Here is a 21,188-nt window from a genome sequence, read left to right as displayed (position 1 = left end):
ACCTGAAGATCAAAGGTCTTCTGGCTAATCCCTTGGGCTGGAGGTGAAAACTAATCACAATTCATTTGCAAGTACAAAGGACAGAGGTGCTCTATCTGAAAAGGGAATGGGCAGCGACAGAGGGGATGAAAACCGTGGTGGGAAGATTTTTCACTGAAAGTCGGTTTTCCAGGAGGACTACAGGGAAAGAGATGTCATCGCATCTTTGCATCTGTAGTGCATTAAAGTGCTGGGCTTAGACAGTGCTCCTCCTGGTAGCCTGAGCTGCAGGAGGGTAAAAGTATGCTTCACTTACTGTCTATTCCATTCTGAACACATTTATGGAGCATCTACTATTTATCTTCTGCACCAAATAGGATCAGAGCAACAAAACAGAGATGCTATGCAATTGCATGTACTTAAAAAAAAAAAGAAGAACATGGAAGTGGCGGTTTCCATTGCCGTTGTCATTGTTGTTGTTGTTGTTGTTGTTGTTGTTGTTGTAGTTGTTATTGCAGAAGATTTTGCCCCAAGCTGAGAGTTGAGTGTTAAACATCATAAAAGTCTGATTACTAACTAGCTCAGTGGTATGGCAGCAGGAAACATTAATTAAAATTAAAAAAATAAAGCTCTAGATGCAGTGCTGAGGACTTGTGTAAAGTTGACCAGGTTTGGATTTAAGTTCAACTCCTTTAAATGGAAATGAGTAGATGATCTGAGACCTTGCCCGTCTGCTGTGTGATTTCCCCTGTGTGCAGATGAATTCTTCATTACTGGAAACACTGCTTGAACTCATCGCCTTCGCCAGCCGTTCACCTAAGTAAAATAGGTTAAGTATTCTTTTGTATAGTGATCCCAAGCTACACAAAAGAATACTTACTTATTTTACTTAGGTGAATGAGGCATGCCACTTTAGACCTTCTTGGATGTAGGTTCTGGTGAAGGTGGAATGTGGGGGGACATGGACCTTCTAAAATGGATGTTTTGGGTCTGTCAGTCCTGTAGTGTATTGTTTTAAGATTATTCAGCCATACACAATAACAAAAAGAAAAGAAAAGATATTTTCAGGAAAGCATCAGCAAGCTGCAGTCCACAGACTGTGTTATATTTGTATGTTTGAGGTACCACAGCCACATGTGCTCCTATGTCTGACAGCTTTCTTAACACATTGGAGTCTACTGGGTGAAGCAAAGGTTCTATGTCTCAGAGAAACCAAAATGCTATCTGTCCCTTAACTATAAAAATTTTCACTTGCTAATCTGTGCATCAGAGGTATTTGATTCTTTGGGAGGTTTGTTTGTTTATTTGTTTGTTTGTTTTTGTAGTGTCTGGTGCAGAGACTAAATGGAAATTGGGATGTTATTCTCCACTTATTACAAAATGAACTGAATTTTAAATATACAGTGATAAAACTGAAAGACTCTTCTAAAATAGCACTGAGTGGTTAGTTCTAGAATCAATTTCCCTTGCTTGTTTGGCCTCATTTTTCTCTCTACTCAGACTAAAACAAATGCTCAGGATTATACGTTTTCAAAATGTTCTCTGTAATGTTTGCGAAGAAAAGGGTGTTGTTGAGGAGTTAAGACTTGGTCCTTCCTAACTCCATTGTACAAATATTCTTTACTAGGTTCAAAGTGATCCATTGGTGGCAGAATTTGATGATCATCTTTGTATGTCAGTCATATTTCTAAACTATTATTCCCCAGACACCTTTCTTATGGATAACTATTTTACCAAAAAAAGAAAGGAATGTTTGTAGTAGACAATAAACAAAGTGAAGCTGTATTTAAACCAAGAGCCTGGCTGAGTGTGATGGCACACAACTTTAATCCTAGCCCTTGAGAGGCAGAGACAGATGATCTTCATGAGTTCAAAGACAGCCTGCTCTACAAAGCAAGTTCCAGGACAGCCAGGGTTCTTACACAGAGAAACCTTGTCTGAAACAAAGAAACAAACAAGCAAACAAACAAGCAAAACACCCAGAGTCTGACTGTGTAATTACTGTGGAAAGTTGCTTGCTGAAACGTCACTTAATCTTTCATGTTCTAAAGAGCTTTGATGGTGAATAGAGACTTTACTATTAGGGAGCAATTCTTGTTCTAATTTAATGGAAATGGAATACATAGATTGAAGTAAAGGAAGGCTTTCTCTTTCTTTCATGCATTGAGTTTTATCTGTGCTAGAGAAAAGACATCAACTGTACCCTTGATTGGTCAATTAGAATTTCATGAGACTTACAGAGATATAGGCATTCCAAGAGGAATGGAACTCATTCTAAGATACCAGCTCCCAGAGACTGCATTCCAACAGAAACTCCAAAGCTTGATTCTGAAAAATATTCTAAGAAAAACAGCTCAAGTACAGACAGAAAAAAATTTCACACCCTGTCCCCCAATAGCTTCAATGACTCAGAGAAGGTAGACTGCAGCAAGGTGAGGGGCTGAGGGGTGAGGGCAGGTGTTTGTCGAAGTGGGCGTTCTTATCATTATATGCGTCCAGAACGGTGGCCAAGAAAAGAGTCCTCAGTGAAACTAACTTTCGTTCACACCACAGCTTAGATATGTGATATTGACTAAGATTTGGTACTCTTATCCAGAAAATGTAAAAGATCTGGGGCTCATTTGTGGCAGATATCTATGAATATTTTGAAATGTTACTTTCTGAATCCTAGATTTGGGGAGTCAAGATAATTGTTCCAGTAAAGTGGAGCCCAATCCTCATTAGAGCATTAGAGCATATCCAATCATCTTCCCCAAGTTACTCTGCAGTTAGTGGGCTCCTCCTAGGCTTACCTTCTACCCCAAAAGACAACCAACGCACAAATTGGATTCTCAAGCTATATTGAACCTATTTTGATGACCATTCATGAAATGACAGTATCCAAAGTACTAGAGTCAGCATCACAGTTGAGGAAAATAGAACAGTGTGTTATTTCTTACTGAGTTTAGTACCTGGGCCAGAGCTTCTGCCTGAAATTCCCCTTGAGGGAGTGCAGTTTCTCTTCTCCAGCCCTGCGAGAGAACCCTTTATCACTGAGTGTTTCAGATAGGTGGTTTATTTTGTTGAAGCTAACCAAAACTGGTTTCTACTGAGTATACATTAAATTCCTAACTGAGAACTATCCTCATAAGATAGAAGGAAGTTTAGTAGCATTTCCTGAAGCTCCACTTACCTCTCTCATATAAATGTGGGGAGTTGGGATGCTGTGGAAAATGAGCAGCACAATACTAAATGGGGAGACCCAAATTGTGCAGTTTTATTTAATATGAGTCTATATGTGGTTCTTATCCCAGATATGAGATCTGAGATTAATTGTAATATCTCAACTGGCCCAAAGTTCCAAAAGTATGGTGTTCCCTCCAAAATGAATACAGGACCCTGCTTTCCCTCCAAATGAATAAAGGACTCCAGAACTTTGCCACTAGAAAAGTTTTTCTTATTTCTTTCCTTCCTTCCTTCCTTCCTTCCTTCCTTCCTTCCTTCCTTCCTTCCTTCCTTCCGCTTTTCTGATCCTACCTCTTCCCTAATCTATGTCTTGCTCTTAGTTCTTGTCATTGCCCCCCCCCCCGCTCCTCCTCTTCTTCCTTTGCCTTTCTTTGCCACCCTTGTCATCACAGACCATTTAGAAGGCTGTTTTCTCTGGGCCAATAACAGCAGTGTGAGGGTGGGTGACAGATTTATGGGGGCATTCCCCTTCACTTTTCAGAAGCCCACACATCCGGAAGTATTCCCAAGGTGCCAATGTGTTATTGTGCAACACTCTGGTGACTTCCCTTTCCCACTTTCCCACCCCCAGAGCCTTAGTCTCCCAGCACATAATAAGTTTCTTATTAAAATAAACACCGCCCACAAGACCTCTTGAGTAATGCCGACTGCATTCCCCTTTGCAATGTGGAAATTATCTTGTCCTATAACACACACCAGGCCTGGGGTTTCCTTTAGAAACCACGGTATCAGTGAAGTGATAACTCCCCCAGCAGGCGCTGGCTGGAGGCATTGTTCAGAAGCTATGGGGATTCCTCTCTAAGGCACTGAGTCAGAAATGGCAGACAGGCTGCTGATAAAAGCTGAAGGAGGGAAGGTAATGGCCAAATTAGTCAGACAGAATGTGCAGGATCCCCCAAAGGGCTTGTAGTTAATCATATATCTTGAGCCAAAGCTGGAAACATGCTAATTTCAGAGAAGACATTTAAGCCCTTGCAGAAGATGCAATTCTGGGTGTCTTTATGTTCCACACTGTGTGCTTCACAGTAGTCCTGGATAGTTCAGTTTTTGTCCAGGTTTAGTGGTAGACCTTTTTACAGTTCAGCATCTTGGGACTTAGTTTCTCCCTTTGTGAAAGATTCTTTTGGTTTTTAATACTGAGCATCTTTCATGGCTTGAGGTGATTCATACTTTACTTGATGCTGATATATGGTCAAGAAACAAATTACTAGAGGTTTCCACATCATATCTCCCAGGACTACAGGCACCCCCCACTGTGTATCTCTCTTTTTCTCCCAGCTCCTCTCCCCCAGCAACTTTCAACATCACTTTGTCTCCCATCCCTGACAGAGCATCTCCACCCCTGTGTTCCAGCCAGGGCCAATAACTCAATTAGCACTCCCTAAAGCCCAGCACCCTCCCTCTCTCTGAGGTAGATATGCTGTAAGGGGCAGAAGATCAATCTGCCTTGCCACCAGTTGCTGGGAGGGCAGGGGGTCACCTAGCCTATGGCCCCTCTGTCAGACTGTCCTGGCCTGACTGAACCAAGGCGAGAAAGGAAAACAAGAAGATGAATCGGTGTGTCTTCTCAGTGGATATGCCTAAGAGAGTTTAGAACAACAATGACTAAAAAAGAAAACAGTATTTTAGGCTAGAGAAGAGGGAGGCAGGGCCTCTGCTCGGAGTTGCATTCATTATTATTTTTCTTCTTAACAGTACTTTCTGTGTAACCGTAATGGAGAACCCACCTCTCACCTTAGGAAAAAAATAATTTAAGGAAAAAAAAAATCAAACATTCCTGATTGCCCAAATTCACTTAGAGTTCCCTCTGATTGATATATATATATATATATATATATATATATATATATATATATATATATATATGTAACTTTCCATTACAGGACTTTCTGGAAACGATGCTTTCTTTGTCTTAAAGATGGGCCTTTATAACAGAAAGTAAAAATAAAGTTAAAAAGAGGAAGAGATGGGGATGGCAATAACAGTGATAGAGCCAGGATAGGCACAGCAGAGGCAGAGCATCCGATGACGTCTTAGGTACCAACATAGCATCTGGCTGAAAACGCTGATGCACCGGCTTTAAACCTGTGCCTCAGTTTTCATCAGCAAAGTATTTCAGTTACCACTGTTACCACTTAGAGTTGTAAAAAGCAAATGCACTAAGTGATCTGTAGCAGGTAGTTCACCATGAGTTTCATCCCCAAAGCACTACAAATGGAGAAGGGTTCATTTATGATCTGCATTAAAATAGTGATACTTGGTAATTTTAAATGAGTGTACATTGTTTTCTTTCATTTCTACTGGCAAGATTCATTAAAAAGTTTTACCAATACTCCCAGCAACTCTCAAACATTAGTAAAGTCATCACCCAGTTTGGTAGAGGATAAAACTGTGACTCTGAGATGTTATGTATACTTCCCAAGGTTGTACTAGATTAGGAGAAGTGGAATTCGCAGCAGGAAGCCTCATTAGGCAAGGATCCATTTGTTAGATGCCCAATTCCACCAGTATTAGACTAAGAAATGTTCTGAAAAGTAGGATATCATTCAACCTTCCAGAGTAGTCTTACAGATCTTGCTGACCAGAAAATAGAGACACTGAGACGGGATTGAGTGAATTATAGAAAGTCATCTCACCAGGCAGGTCAGAGAAGAATTAAAATAACAAAGATTGTGTCCCATACCTGGATAAAGTCTTGAATGAGCAGGAGAGCATTGCCTGGTTTATTTCTGTTTGTGACCATTGTGTCCCAGGAAGAAGGGAAGTGAACATACATATCCAGCTTGTACCTTTGCCATGCCATGATTATGACTGCTAAGAAACACTATCAAAAGCAAACAAAACAAAACTCAGCCATGGGACCCTCAGTTCTCAAGCCTTCTCTTTTCACAATTACATTAGCCAAATTGCTTTCTAACATTTAACATAGAGAGAAAATATGACTCAGTGGGATCCCATTGTCCTAGCTACATTGGGGATCTTGGAGCCTGAGGTTGCTATCTGGGTAGCCATGGGTACCTCTCTCCTGCCTCCCAGGATCAGTTTTCTCCTCTGGGAACTAGACACCATTTGCAAGTCCATAATACTATTGAGTACCAAGGATAATTCAGTGCAGCTCTTAGGCTCCTTTTCTTCCTGCCCATGAATCTCAGAATTGACTAATGAAGAAGCAGATGGTGCATCTGTGGCAGGGCTGGTTCTTATCCTGACTGTTGGACCATTGGATCCTAACACCAAGTGGCTGTGGTTGGTATCTTTTTTCCAAGTCACTAGGTCTTCCCACACACATTAGCATCAAGTGGTGAGGATGGGTTAGATGAACCCCAAGGGCCTTTGGAGTCTAACTTCTAGGATTAAAATCCTGGGTTGTTATTGTTTTAAAACTGTGCAGTTTTGAAAGAAGGACTCCAGGAGGAGAAAGGAATTCTTTTCACCCCAAAGGTCAAAAAGGGTCACAGAGGACACAAAAGAGCAGGAAAAGGAGGCAATGGGGCGGAAGGCTGACGTGTGGGCAGGACCAAAGATCTGAGTCTTCAACGGGGAGGTCTGAGGAATAAATTCAAATACTCCAGTCAGTATTCCTTAGGATCAAGCTTGCCTATCTGCCACAGACTAAGGCCCACTACCCCCTTTGCAAACCAGAGGGGGGGGTTACCCCACAAAGAGGCAGAGCTGGAGTGAAAAGAAACAGGAGGCCTCTGACACCAGCAGGGAAGAACTCTAGCCCTTAGCCCTGGGTCAGCTTCCTGACTCTCAGGAAGGGGTCAGGATCAGGGAACCCACTTGCAGCTCTCTTAAAAGTAAGGAATAGAGACCATACTTTGATGTGTGCCTTTGAAGGGTGGCCAGAGTCCTGGTATGTGAATCAGGACCTTTAAGAGTTCTTTACAGAACTGAAAGTGACCAGAAATTCATCTGCCCTGAAGTGCATCTGTAAACTTATAGTTTAGTAATCTCGAAGAGGAAAGAAATCTCTAGAACTGGTATCAAGACCTTTATCTGGGCTGAGGCTCTCTTCTGTTGCTTTGAGTCGGTGTTGAGTTGGAATAGATACTTAATATTCATGACCTGTGATCTCCACTTGAAGGGACTGCCCTGGGGGAAATTGAAATCTTAAGCAAGTGAGGGAGATAGTTCTAATTGTGTCTTCCTTTTCTTTTTTTGGAGAAAAGGTAATGTGCTTAAAATAAAATGATGGATGGACAGTCACGGTGATATGCGAACTTCACTGTGCTAAAAAGAAAAAAATAAGAAAAGGGCAACTGCTTGCTTGCACTCAGACCCAGGCTGAAAGCAGTGCCAAGTGCTTTGTGCATCACCTTTCCTTGTGTCTCTTCCTACTGATTGTGTCTCCTGAGTGCCATGCTCTGTGCTTGTTTCAAGGAAGCAGCAGCATGCAAGGAAGGCTGTGGGTTGGAGTAGGGAAGCTGGAAAAAGCCCCTAATATTTGATTACAAAGTCACTGGATGGTTGGAAAAAAATAAAACCAACAAATGTTTTACCTGGAGAGATCAAGAAGGACTTCTTAAAAACAAACTGATAAGACTTGAAGTTCTAAAGGAAGATAGACATGTTAGAAGCTATAAGGTAGGGTGGCAGTCAAGACTTCAAGAAGCTCAGATGATATAATGATCAAGGCAAGGAAGAACTTTTGCAGTGAAAGGAGGGGTTAGTATGGTGGATTACAAGGAAAGCTGAGGAGGTAGCATTGAAGGCCGAGGTTCTTCAAGGCCTGTCAGTACTGTGGTCACTTACAGCCTGAAGGAAGAAGAAGGTGACTCATATGTGTTCTCCTTACAGTGAGCTTGTGCATTCTTTCACAGACTGAGATGGGCAAATTGCTGCCCATGGCCAAAGCCAACCCGCTGCCTGTTGTGGTAAATAAAGTCCTATTGAAATACATTGAAGCCCCTCTGCTAATATACTGTCACTACAAAGGGGGAATGTAGTGATTCAATAGAAGCCCTGTATTGTTTGCAAAGTCATATAGTTACTGTCTATCACTGTGCTGAAGACATTCTTCATAGCTAACTGCTATATGGGAAGAAAAATAACAATAGGCTGGTACAGGTGGGTAAGGGAGAGGGGAAAGAGGAAGAGGAAGACAAAAAGAGAGACAACGGAAGAGGGACAGAGGGACAGAGAAAGGGATTCTTTCACCCACACCCTGTAACACTGGTGCCCCACATTTCTGTTTACACATTTGTTCCTTCTCCCTTGACAAAGAAACACTTCTGTGCTTCCATCAGCCAGCTCTAGCCAGTCACTCTCTGATACACTTAAGCATGTGTTATTTTGTGTCTGGAAGCAATGGCCACCAGAGCCCATATGGCTTCTCGTCTTAAAGGATCAGACAGCACCTGTCCCCGACCCCACCTGCGGACGGTCCAACACTTTTGGCCCAGTAAATCACATTGAGGTGTCTCTTTTCAGACCCACAGTGACCCTGGCAGCCAAGGTCACTTGCTGACCTCTTTCTAGATGACACAGAAAAGCTCCCAAATGTATGAACCATTCAGGGGAAAGTAACCTCTACTCAGTAAATATCTGTGGAGTTGAGAAATGACTACAAGGGGAACAAACCTTAGATCTGCTTCACTGGAAATTTAAGAGACTTCAGAAGCCTTCCATGAGAATGTCAAGCCTTCTAATTGGACCTGTCTTTCTCACCCTCCCTGATAATAGTTATAATAATACAAGCAATGGGTTCATGGAGCAGTTATATTAATTAATTCAATAATTAATGACACAGATCCTATAAGGTAGTATTGGCATTATATAGGTTGCCTGTGTACAGAAATCAAGACACAGAGGTCGATAATTTACTCAGGGTTTTCATTCTCCAGTTAGATATTTCTAGGCCTGAAAGAATAGCTCCTGAGCCCTGAGGCTGGACAGTTTAGTTTATGCTACATCTTATCTTTAAGTTTATCTAATAAAATGTGTACTCTTGGGAGCCGAAGGGCCTAAGAGAAAGCAGATAATGAGAAGGGGAATAATTCAAGACACAGTGGAGACTTCAAGCAACAAAAGGTCCCTGGGTCTCTTTATGAGAAACACCGTCTAAAGTGTTTATTTGCAGACCATTAAATACTTAACAAAGGGAGCAATGGAAAGTCCACTTTCTCTTGGCTGCCACTGGTTAAAGCCCTAAAAGAAATTAGCATAAAACAAATTTGAAATTATAATAGTCATTAAAAGGATGTTTTGTTTTCTTAACACCCTGGACAGAAAGATGAAATGCCTTGTGCTAGCATTTGCAGTGGTGAGACTAAGCTTCCAAGTTACCTTCTATGTTCCCCGGGCAGTGCCCACCAGCTGGAAATGAACGAGAAGCTCTCACAGAAGGGGTTTGTCTGTTTGCAGCCCCTGTTGCCTGTCACATTTTCTATGCTTCATATGCACCTCCAAAGCAGGGTCTCATCAGTGACAGTAAGGGTGGATGTGGTGGTTCCCAGGGTCCTGGAAGGCTCTCCTGATTGGAGTCAGTGAGTCTAGGAAATATTCCTGAACAATAGGACTCAGATGGAAACAAAAGTTGTACTGTTGAAGGTCCAGTGGATACTAGTCCTAGAGGATCCAAAGGCAGGATGCCACAAGAGGCCTGGGGTGTCTGGTCCTGTAGTGATTATGGTTTCTGGGCAGAAGCAAAAGAGGCTAGAGCAATATTTTAAGACATCAACCTCCCTGAGAGGGGTGCTCTTCAAGGGCCAACAAAGTACTTTTGGCAAGCTGACCTGATGAGAAATCAGAGTGATTTTAGCTTTCAACACCAGTCAGAAAGCCGACCCAAATTATCCATAAGTTTAAATTAAACCATCAGCTGCCATTGGCAGTAATGTGAACATTCTGGCAGGAGCCTTCCCTCCAACAGCAGTCCAAAACCGCGCACATAACTTGGGTTTAGCCTCATTACTGTGGAAAACGTTGTGCGAACTACTTGAAACCCCAGCTTTGCTTCCTGTTTGCCTCTGTTCTCTTTTGCCAAGAGAATGCACCGACAGGGTAGCTGGATACCTGGCCCTGAAGCATGGGAGCCTCCTCTTCTTCCAGTCTCATGCCCATGAGCATCTTTCTCCGTGTGAGAAATGAGAACAGTGGTCCTTACCTCAGCTATGATCTGTCCTTTCATGCACTAAATGAGTGCGTGCCGCGCTCAGGTATTGAGCAACTCCCACCATGCCAGTCCTGTGCTATGAAGTCTGCATATCTTATTGCCACTGCACGGGCCAGAAAGTGATCAATACATACTAATTATTATGGCTATTAAAATAGTGATGCTCTTACTCACAAGTAGCAAGTACCCTGTCCCTGGAAGACAGAAAGGAAAGGTGTGAATCATCCGTTATACAAAGAGGTCATGAAGGGGATTCTATTAACATGATTAAACAAAATATTGCTAGGTATTTTTCTACCTATACTTGCCTGTCTTTTTCCAGAACTCTGGGTGCTTCTGCAATATTGGGCCCCTCTGGTTTGTCTTAGTTCTCTGTTCATTTTAGCACAGGCTACTTTCTGACATCCACAGTGGGATTCCTTCTCCCAGCTCTCTTCAGAGTTATCTCTTCAGAAGCACAGTTTTCAGATCCTGTGTTGTGCCCAGCTGTATACCTTCAGTACCCTGCTCAGCCTTGCATGTTTGAGGGAAGTGTTCTACCACTGTACCACTGCCCAACACTGGGTTTTGCCCTTTTCCTGCAGATTCATGGATCTAATTTCTCTACCTGAATTTGAGAGTCACTTATATACTCAACACACTTGGAACTTTCTCCCCAAACCTTCAGGTGGCTCCCCTAACTAATACATCACTTAAACAGGACTTGCAAGAAACATCCACATTTGCTCTTTCTCTAATAACTATCATTCCAACTTCATTTTGAAAATCAATATGTCCTTCCTAATCAATCGCTCGCAATATTCTGAATTATTATTGTTTCACCCAAGGCCCCTTGCAATGTCAGTCTAATGTGTGGAAAGACAGTTCGCACAGGCTCCTGGTTCCTTGATTTTCTCAGCCACAATCTGTCCTCCACCAGGATGAAAGAATAATTTTCCTAGAGCAAACACGATTTTTGCCTTGCTCCAATGGAACATGTTCACAGTGGCTTTGCATGGCCTTCGAGGAAAATGTTAAATCTAAAGAAGCAAGGAGAAAGACCGTTGACACGAATTACCATGGCCAAATTAATGAAAGCAAGCTTTTTAAAAATTCGTATGGATGGGCTGCCATCACCTAAGGTGTGGTTCCAGAGGTCAGCATTGGACATTGGCAAGATAAGGGTTGTTTATAGGTCAAAACAGGGGTTTTCCAAATGAGAGATTTGACAGGCAAATAGGAGGTATACAGAAGTAGTACATGAGAAGGTGGTTATAAGGTAACCATAATACCCCTTTAAAAGAAAGGCAGCTTTGCAAGATGGTCACAACAAACTCCTGAACCAAAGGCATAATTGTCATTCCTGGGTCAGGCAATATAGGACCATTTGCAGTTAAAGTTACCGGTGGGGCATACCCCAATTTTTGAGAAACAGAGATTTAATCACATACAGGAGGAATAAATCTAGTTTGTCTATGTTATGTGGTGGCATTCACACCCAAGATGTGGACAGTTGGGTTCAGCAGAAAATCGAAATTCCTTATTAACATAGCTTTCAAGCCAAGTAAGAGCTGCCATGACCTGATGCTGTTATGTGCAGTAGGTTCCAGTGTGTTAGGTTCCAGGATCTTATTTTGCTTTTTACCGTCTACCTTTTCCCCTAGAATTCTTTCATTCCCTCACAGTTTCCTTTCCCCTGGCAAGGTGTCCTCTTCACTACCCATTGCTTCCGGGAGAGATACAGCCCAGGTGCTGCCTCTTAAGAGGAGTTCTTTCCTGGGAGCCTAAAATTGTTCCCTCCCCTGTGCTCATGCAGCATCAGATACCTCAAAGCAAATACAATGCAGTCACACTTCACACACACACACAGACACACACACACACACACACACATGCATGCACGCACACTCTCTCTCTCTCTCTCTCTCTCTCTCTCTATATATATATATATATATATATATATATATATATAATCAGTAAATAGAAAATAAATGAAGAAGAGTATATCCCTTATGAGACTGCTTTATTTCTTAGGAATTTAGGTGTCTTATAACTCCTCTGTCTTCAGAGTCTAACAGACTGTGACTTGAATGGAGACTTTTCCTCTTGTCTAAAGTGGGACATTTGGGTAGCTCAGGGTGGTGGTAACCCTGGAGCTGTGCTCTGTGTCTAATTCCTAGATGTAACAAAAAGTGATTGGAAGTACATTTGCCTCCTCATCTTCACAATGCCTTGTTAGTACGCTCAGTTCCAACAAGCCACAGAGAGTTTTACAAATATCTGTCATTAAAGCTTTTTTGACCCTCATTTTAGCTTCCTATTAAAAAGGAGTCAGGTGCAAGAGTCACACGCCTCTCTCCTTCCTCACCTCTGTGCTGACTGTAGTCCAAACTCTTGAGGGTTTTCACTGAGCGGTTATTTAGATTACCTGTAGGACTCTCTGATAACCCCAAATTGAGCGACTTTTGAATATCAAGCGCAGTCCTACTCTAGCTTCCTTTTGGGTGGAAAACCTAATTAACTAGTAGCTAGAAAGAACAGCAGGCGTGCCACCCCCTAGGCAGAGAATTCAAAAGGAAGTGGGTAACTCTGTAAATAGCGCTGCTTTAAGGGGCATTTAAGCCAATGCTCTTTGTTAAGGAAATTGATGGCTTTGTAAGTACTCTGTCTGAAGGGAGTGCTTGAGCTGAAGGCCCCCACCTCGCCTGCCTCGTAAATTCCCTAATGGACTGTGGGGCTGCAGGCTGGGCCCGGCATGTTCAATCATTTGCCAATACAAACTCAGATTTCTCTTTTAAAAAATCAAAATGTTTAGTCAAACGTAAGCCATTGAGCCTATGCAGTTTAAGTGCAGCCCAAGGTAGTAAGGATTGAGTGTTTTCTTCAGGGAAATCGAGCTTACTAATTTGTTATAGTAGATTTTCTTCCAAGTGCTAGATTGTTGCGATGGGTCCTTATAGTTTGTCTTATCACTTCCTATTCCCAACATCTGGAAAGTTAGTCATTATTTCAACAGTCTCCTGATAAGGAAGAGGTCTGGAACTGAAGGCTTCTGATCATTCCAAAGAGGTGACTACAGCTACCTCAGATGTCTGAGCCCCCAAGACACAAAATCACAGGACATCCCAGAAGGAAATGGGTCCACCTATCATATAAAACAACCTGCTCTGTATTCATATCCATTTCAAGAAGATGTTGAAGGGTGCAGAAGGAGCACACAGGCAGGTTTGGATTTTAGAATCCAACTAGTATAGATTTCATTCTTGATTCTGCAGCTGTCTTAGGTAATGAGTTAATGTTTTCAGGCCTTAATTTCCTTGTTGTACCATTGGGATAACCATAGCGCTTACTACAAAGAGTTCTACTAGGATTAAGTAATTGTAGGTGTTTAAAACACTTAGCCAAGAGCCTGACACTTAGCAAACCTGCCCCCTCATTTCCTTAGCAAATGTAATAAATGTGATTTTAATTGGTCAAGTAGTTGATGCTTAGAAATGCAACAAGGGGTGGCAACTAGCCTTTGTAGAGAAGGAATGGCAGATAGGGTTTCCAGAAGGTGCCTGCTTAGCAAGGAATAAAGCCAGCCACAGGAAATGCAACTGGGACATTAGATAAAGCCCTATTACAAGTGGGATAGCTGAGGCCACAAGGGTGGATATGGGTCCCTTAAGGAGCAGCCACGGTATCAATAGACCTGTATCAGAGAGCAGGATGGCATTAGTGATGAGCATATTCCAGAAATAGCTAATCATACCTGCCAATTGTCATTAAATATGTCAGAAAAGAATATATATATCCAGGCAGATGATTACGTTTTCACACCCACTGAAGCTTGAAAGAACTTCCAAGTCCTCTCCTTTTCAGGTTAGATATCTTAATACCTAAGTGGGTATTGCTTAGTGAGCAATTCCTATTCTGTATCCCATTCTCTTACTATATAGTACAACTCTCTGTGGCCCAGAATTGTTCTCTCAAGGCCTGGTTCATCTAGTCTTAGGGAGGACATCTCCGACCGTGTTCTGGAGTCAATAGCTAGCAATGCGGTCTGCAATCTCTTGTTTTCATTTGGGCAAACCCCTCTTCCAGTTAGTGGAAACTGACCTCGGAGCAACCATGGCTTCTTGGAAGCTGATTTGAACAAGGACAGTCATGATGACTTCTTTTGTTTCTGACCAGAAAGGGTAGTGGTTTTGATTTCTATGTTTGAATGTTCTAGTTAACTCTTTATATTTAGGACCAATGATCCTGTCTTCCCATTCTCTATCTTCCTTCCCCTTTCCTTAGTAGAATATTGATTGGAAAGACATACACAGTCTCTTTAAGAACAAAATGGAGTAAAACAGTATGAGTCATTCTGTTCTTAAGCTTAAATATTATTGTGTTCATCATATAAGAAAGAGCAAACTTACCTAGTGGTGATTCTTGCCTGATTCCTGGCTTTTGATCTTTATGCACTCCAATGTGTCTTACTGGGTTGGAATTGGAGGACACCATGACTTGCACGCCTCATTCTTTTGGACTTTTCTGACCCATATTGCAGGAAGATGGTCTTTGAGGCAAGCCAGAAAAATCAGGACCCGGGATGGAAGGGATCCATGTTGATACTCTGGCTACTCACAGGAACACTACCCAACACACCACACTCACCTTAGTCATGATGAGCTTTGTTAAAGTATTTCATGTGCTGTTCTGACTCATCTTCCACTCCGTGGCCCACCCCACTGGTACATATAACATCAGTTTATTCAAAAACCTCTGTTGGCGGTAATGTCCAGGATGCTGTAACAGAATGATGGGTTCCTTGTTTTCTTGGGTTGAGGAAGATACACATACATGTATATATTTTTATTTGCCTGAATTGTCTTTCACTATGTTCACATATATAAAGTTCTCATAGACCATGAGAACTTTTTTTATCAGCCAGTCACAATCCTCAGTGCTCCATCAACTATTTGTGCTATATTAGATTGGATACTTAGGTTTTCTCGATGTCAGTTGCTGCAGTTGTGAACAGGATGTGGACGAGCTGTGTAATCACTAAAGATCATTGCAGTGCAAGACCTTTGTTCATTTAGTACTCATATTTGCGCAGATGGTCTTCTCTGCATTGATCATGAACATAACAGTGACAAAGTGACCTGTCCTACTTTGATGGAACAGCTGCTATCTTTACAAAGAAAGTTGAATGATCAAATATTTCAAGAGGCAAGTTAGTGTTATGAGAGGAGTATAGTAGACTAGAGGTAGAGAGAAGACAGGGCACTTAGAATTTCACTTTGGGAGCATGTTTAGATAATCTTTTATTTATCAGGGTAAGACATGATCAATAAGATGGAAAGCCAATTTGGTGACTTAGAGGGTGACATTTGACCAAGTAAAAACATTACTTGAAAAATTTGGCACTTTAAGTATTTAAGTATCAGATCTTTACCGCCACTTTCTAAAATAGATAAGGAAAATAAAGTTGCTTTAAGGAATAAATAGCAAAGCAAAAGGAGAGAGTTATAGAGGAATAAAATATGGTATTAGATAGCCAAGAGTATCTTAAGCAGGCTTAAAGTTTGAATTTTGATTTTTGGTGCCAGAATTCATGTGATTTTCACTAAAGTCTTCTTCTACATCTTTCAAAAAAGTTCACTGTACATGGACTTCGAGAACTTTACTTTCCAGTTGCCCATTTCAGACTGAAAAAAATAGTGGCATGAACATTTAAGGGTTAAAAGAATTAAGAACCAAGCAAATTTTAGAGTAAAATATTTGAAGATTATAAAGCTATTTGATCTAACTTGCTTACTAGGCAGAAGGGAAAATTGCAGCCCAGAAAGAGAAAAGCTTTCAGAGTGCCCTCTCTCCTTGTCCTCTCTCTCCCTCTCTTCTTCTTTCTCTCCCTCCTTCCTTCCATCCCTCCTTCCCTCCCTTCCTCCTTCTCTTCTTTCATCCCTTCCTCCCTCTCTCCTTCCCTTCGTTTCTCCCTCCCTCTTTCCCTTCCTTCTTCCTCCTTCTTTCTCCATCTTCCTCCCTCCTGATCTTCCCTCTTCCTCCTTTTCTTCCTCCCTGTTTCACCTACAGTCTTCTTCCTTCCCATCTCCCTGCCCCTCCCCTTCATTCTCTCCTCTCCCTATTTCTTTTCATGTGGTGATAAGATCACATCCAAACCATTGAGAATCTATTTATAGTATGTGGTGTTTTGTTACCCTCTTTGGGCCATTTTTGCATACTTTCTCCATATCATAGTTTAAGGATTTTTCCCCCATGTATTTGCTTGGATTATCTAAACCAAATTTCATTTTGCTATTTCCTGTTGCTGATTTTACAGGTCTTGGTGTCTCAGGCATCATTTGTTCTTGTGGTCACATCTATTTTTTTGGCACTATAATTCATGTGGTATGAATTGTTCTACTCTTTGATATCATAAAACATAATTGGAGCTCCAAAGAGACATAAATAGAAATTTATTTTTGGCTTTGAGTATTTGGGTTTGTTAGATGTGTTGTCATTTATTTAGATTTCTATCTTTCTCACAATATTTTCAGCCTATTTAAATAAATACACTAAATTCAAGGTGATATCAACACACCTTCAGTTCTAATTCAGAAGACTGTCAAATCTATTAAGTTCCCGTGCAATATGTATTCCCTTTTCTATCCAGACTTTCCATTTCTTTTTAAAAATTGCAAAAAGGCAGAAAATAAAACAATGTTTACGGGGCTGGGGATTTAGCTCAGTGGTAGAGCGCTTACCTAGGAAGCGCAAGGCCCTGGGTTCGGTCCCCAGCTCTGAAAAAAAAAGAACCAAAAAAAAAAAAACAATGTTTACAACATATGGTTGAACACAAAGAGCCAATGTTACTGGCTAGTTACAGCATTGCACTGCTGCAGTCAATGTATACCAGAGTTTGGGCTAGACCTTCCCAAATTCTTTATGTAGAATAATCTGCTGAAGTAACTTGAAATCAGGTTGGGCACTCATTCTGGGTTTTTTTTATTTGTTTGTTTGCTTTGTTTGTTTTTGTTGTTGTTTTAGACAGTGTCTCATTGTATAACCAAACACCATAGGTTTTTGCCAGTTTGACAAAAATCAAGACACATCTGGAAGGGGGGGACTCTCAGGTCAGGAATTGCCTCCATCAAATTGGACTGCTTCTCTCTACAGGCAATCGTTCTTAATTAGTAATTGATGTAGGAGGGCCCACTCCACTGTGGAGAGTACCATCCTTGGGCTGATGGGCCTGGCCTGTATCACAAAAGCTACCTAAGCATGAGCCAAGAAACAAGTCAGTAAACAGCATTCCCCTATGGTCTCTAGTTCAGTTCCTGTCTTTAGTTTCCTGGGTTGAGTTCTTACTCTGACATTTCTCAATGGTGAACTGGGATCTGGAAGTATAAACCATATAAAAACCTTTCCTTCCCCTTCATATAAAACAGTGCTTTGTGGAGCTAGAGAAATGACCTAGCACTTAAGAGATTAGACTACTCTGGCAGAGGACTGGGGTTTCCAGAATCCATGTTAAATAGCTCCAAATGGTTCAGGCATCCAGTTTGAGAGGATCCACTGGTCCCTGACTTTCATAGGTACCTTTCATGCACATGGTGCATATAAACTGATCCAGACATATACAAGTAAACAAAAACAGAGAAAAGAATTTCTTTAAAGTTTTATTGAGATGTTCTCTCTCCCCTCATCCCCTATGTCTTCTTTAGCCAGTCCCTCTTCCAGTCTATCTTTTAGGTTTTCAGTGACTATCACTTAGGAATGCCTGGTACGAGCCCCTAAGCTCCTAAGACATAGAAAGGTGAAATGACATGTATTACATTAATCAACAATCTGAATCAGATCATTAGATCCAAAGATCTGATTTTAAAAGGAAGAACTCTTCACAATACATCTACTCCAATCTTTGCCTAGATTTTAATGAAAATCTGTCACATTCTCCTAGACTTGGTCTTCCAAAGCTGTAGTGAGTTTAACAATCCCTGTCTCTCTCAAGAAGAGGGTTTATTGTGTGCTTTAGGGATGCAGGGGCAGAATGTTTTATTCTGACATTCTGTACAGATGAGAATCAGACATAAACTCTATGCAGAGCCGACAAGTTGCCTGTCTACACGCAGAAGGTCCATCTGCCTCACACTCTTGAAACAGCTCATTTCCTCCCAATGAAAAAGCAAGTTTTGCCTTCTAAAACCTCAGTTGTGGGAGGTTGACCTTCTCAGTTACCATCAAGTGTTCTTTCTAGGTGGACACATTTCTAAATGTGTCATTACATCTATAGGAATGAATCGGAGATGGTGAATTCCTCTTTGGTAGGAGAAGATGGGATGTGAAGGAGACATCAGACTTTCTAGTATAAGGTTCATTGTAAACCAGTCCCTTCCTGTGTCTCAGTTCTTTTTTCTTCATCCTGAGACAGAATCTAAAGGAATTTCCTAAGGGTGTAGAGTCTCAATAGGAATGGGCACACCAGGGAGTCTCTAATTCATTCATTCATTCATTCATTCATTCATTCATTCATTCATTCATACAACAAAAACGTGTCAAAGTTTGCTGGTTTTTCAAACATTCCTCCCCCCCCCCTTCCTGCCCTCTACTCTCTCTTCTCTCTCTCTCTCTCTACCTCTCTTCTCTCTTTTCCTTTCACTCTACATCCACAATATCCCTTCCCAGTCCAAGTAGAATATATTCCATAATAAACGTCACCAGCCTACTACACTGGATATAGGATGGCAGGGCAATCATTTGCTCTTGTTGTAGACTTCAAATTCTGCACAATCACCTGCTCATCACCCAATGTAAAGTACTCAAGGAACACTAAGAAGATGGATGTAATGAAAACAGAAAGCCCTGTTTGCCTGATTGTTCTGTTGCTGCAGTCTTTGTTTTTCCTGGCCTTGCATTTGTATTCCATTCCTTACCCTGTTCTCTTTGGTGCTGGAGGCAGAGGGAGTGAGGAAAGAGAGAGAATTCCCCAGACAAAACACTGGCAGATGGAGTGGAGGAGCTCCCTTAGGACACTAGTAGCAAGAGAAACCAAATAGCAGAGTCCAAGGATGTTATTTTTAAAAGAGACTCACAATAGCTTTGTCAGCATAATGTTGAAGAGGAAAGGAAACATACTCACATACTCATCTTCTCTCTCTCTCTCTCTCTCTCTCTCTCTCTCTCTCTCTCTCTCTCTCTCTCTTTCCCTCTTTCCCACTATCCATTCATTCATTTTCACTTTTCCTTTCTATCCTCTCCATTCCTCTTCCTTTCTCTGTAAAACTTATAAATTAAATTTATTTATTTAATATACTAAAAAGAGGTGCCAGCCTGTATATGTTTCAGAAATTTGATGCACTTTGGAGAAGTTAGTTCTTTCCTACCACGTGGATCCCAAGTGTTGAATTCAGGTAACCAGGCTTGGTGCCCCGTCGCTTTTCCCTCTAAACCACCTCTCCTGTTTGAACCTCTCTCTTTTTAATTCTAGCTCTTCTCTATCATTTGAGGTTTGTGGCCTATGTATTGACCACCTTACTATTTAGTTGTGTAACTCTTGTTCTGCTGCTGTCTGTCTATACCTCCCTCCATTCTCAAATTCTAGTTCTAATCAAACAGATTTTTTGTGACCTAAATTTAAACATAAAGAAGTAAACCTTTAAAAGAACATACTTTTATCCAATTCGCTGCTATTTTGAGAATGGCCTTTGCCTTGAGAAATGAATTAAGTCATCTTAGAAGGTAGATATTACATAATCTTATCATAATTTCTCGCTATCCGTCTTCACATTTGAAGAGGAGAAAGTGGGTACCTAAGTTAGCCAACCTCATAATCTTGTCCTTAAGAGGTCATGTTTTATCAGTCTGTAAATACTGAATATAAATAGCTCTCCACTAAGCATAAAGAGACACAGAAGCTAGGCATAAGGGCTCCAATTCTCACCCTCGTAGCAGCTGTCTCTGTGGTCTAGAATTGGACACTGTGACTTCCTGCAGTCCTCTTCATTGGGCTGAGATTGCCCTTTGGTTGGACCTAAAGTTTTATTGTATCTGAATTGGCTACCATCCCTGGTGACTGGGAGACTGTTTTAAGTGCTGACCTTGTCTTCTTTCCATGTTGGAAGTATCTGACATGCTGGTCACTGGAGCTCTCTGCTGGCTTACACCCATCCTCCAATAATTAAATTATAATGAATTGACTTACTCTGGCACATTTAATAGTATTTTACTATGTAGGCTGTTTGTAGGAATAAACAAAGAATTTTGGAGGTTGGAAGAGGCTCAACATTCTGCTACCCCTGAATTCAATAACTCCCTGTACAGATAACAACATAAAAATTCAAGTCCTTTTCCCCCATGACCCTAGCTTTTTTCTAGAAGGTAGAATGTTTGAAAGTATTTCAAGTAAGTATTGATTTCACAAGCTGATTTAAATTCAGCGCCTTTGAAAGGAATTGACTCTTTAGAAGAAATGCATATTTTCTTGTCATGACTGTTTTAGAATGTATAAGGCATATTTATGTTCCTTTCCAGTGAGGATATTGTTCTTATTGGGGCAATTAGAACCGCGTTAGAGGAGGGGGACAGAGATTAAGAGGAAAAACTATCTTTTGTGGTTATATGCAGTGCAAAGGACAAAGAGGAAACCAATGCCTTCGACCTTAAATGTAGTATCTTCTCCAGGATTATGTTCCAGTGTTTTGGAGTCAATATTAGATGGATGACCTAGATCGAACAATTAATTCACAGTAATCCTACATCCTAATTTGCCTGAGATAATCAGAATTTGATGTGCATGTTGCTCAGACATAATTTCTAATAATATGCTCTTTACTTTCCAAGTGCTAGAGCTTAGATAATAAATTATACAGTGGACTTCAGATGGTGGAGACAACTGCTTGAGAAGTCTACAACC

General features: G+C 41.2%; 1 protein-coding gene across 1 annotated transcript in view; it reads left to right on the top strand.

Moving 5' to 3' along the window:
- Pappa (pappalysin 1) overlaps positions 1 to 21,188 on the top strand; it is a 188,462-nt gene that overhangs the window by 78,515 nt on the left and 88,759 nt on the right.

Source organism: Rattus rattus, chromosome 1 (assembly GCF_011064425.1).
Source record: "Rattus rattus isolate New Zealand chromosome 1, Rrattus_CSIRO_v1, whole genome shotgun sequence".
NCBI classification, from domain to species: Eukaryota; Metazoa; Chordata; class Mammalia; order Rodentia; family Muridae; genus Rattus; species Rattus rattus.
Note: the sequence above shows the minus strand (reverse complement) of the source record. Positions and strands in the feature narration are given on the sequence as shown.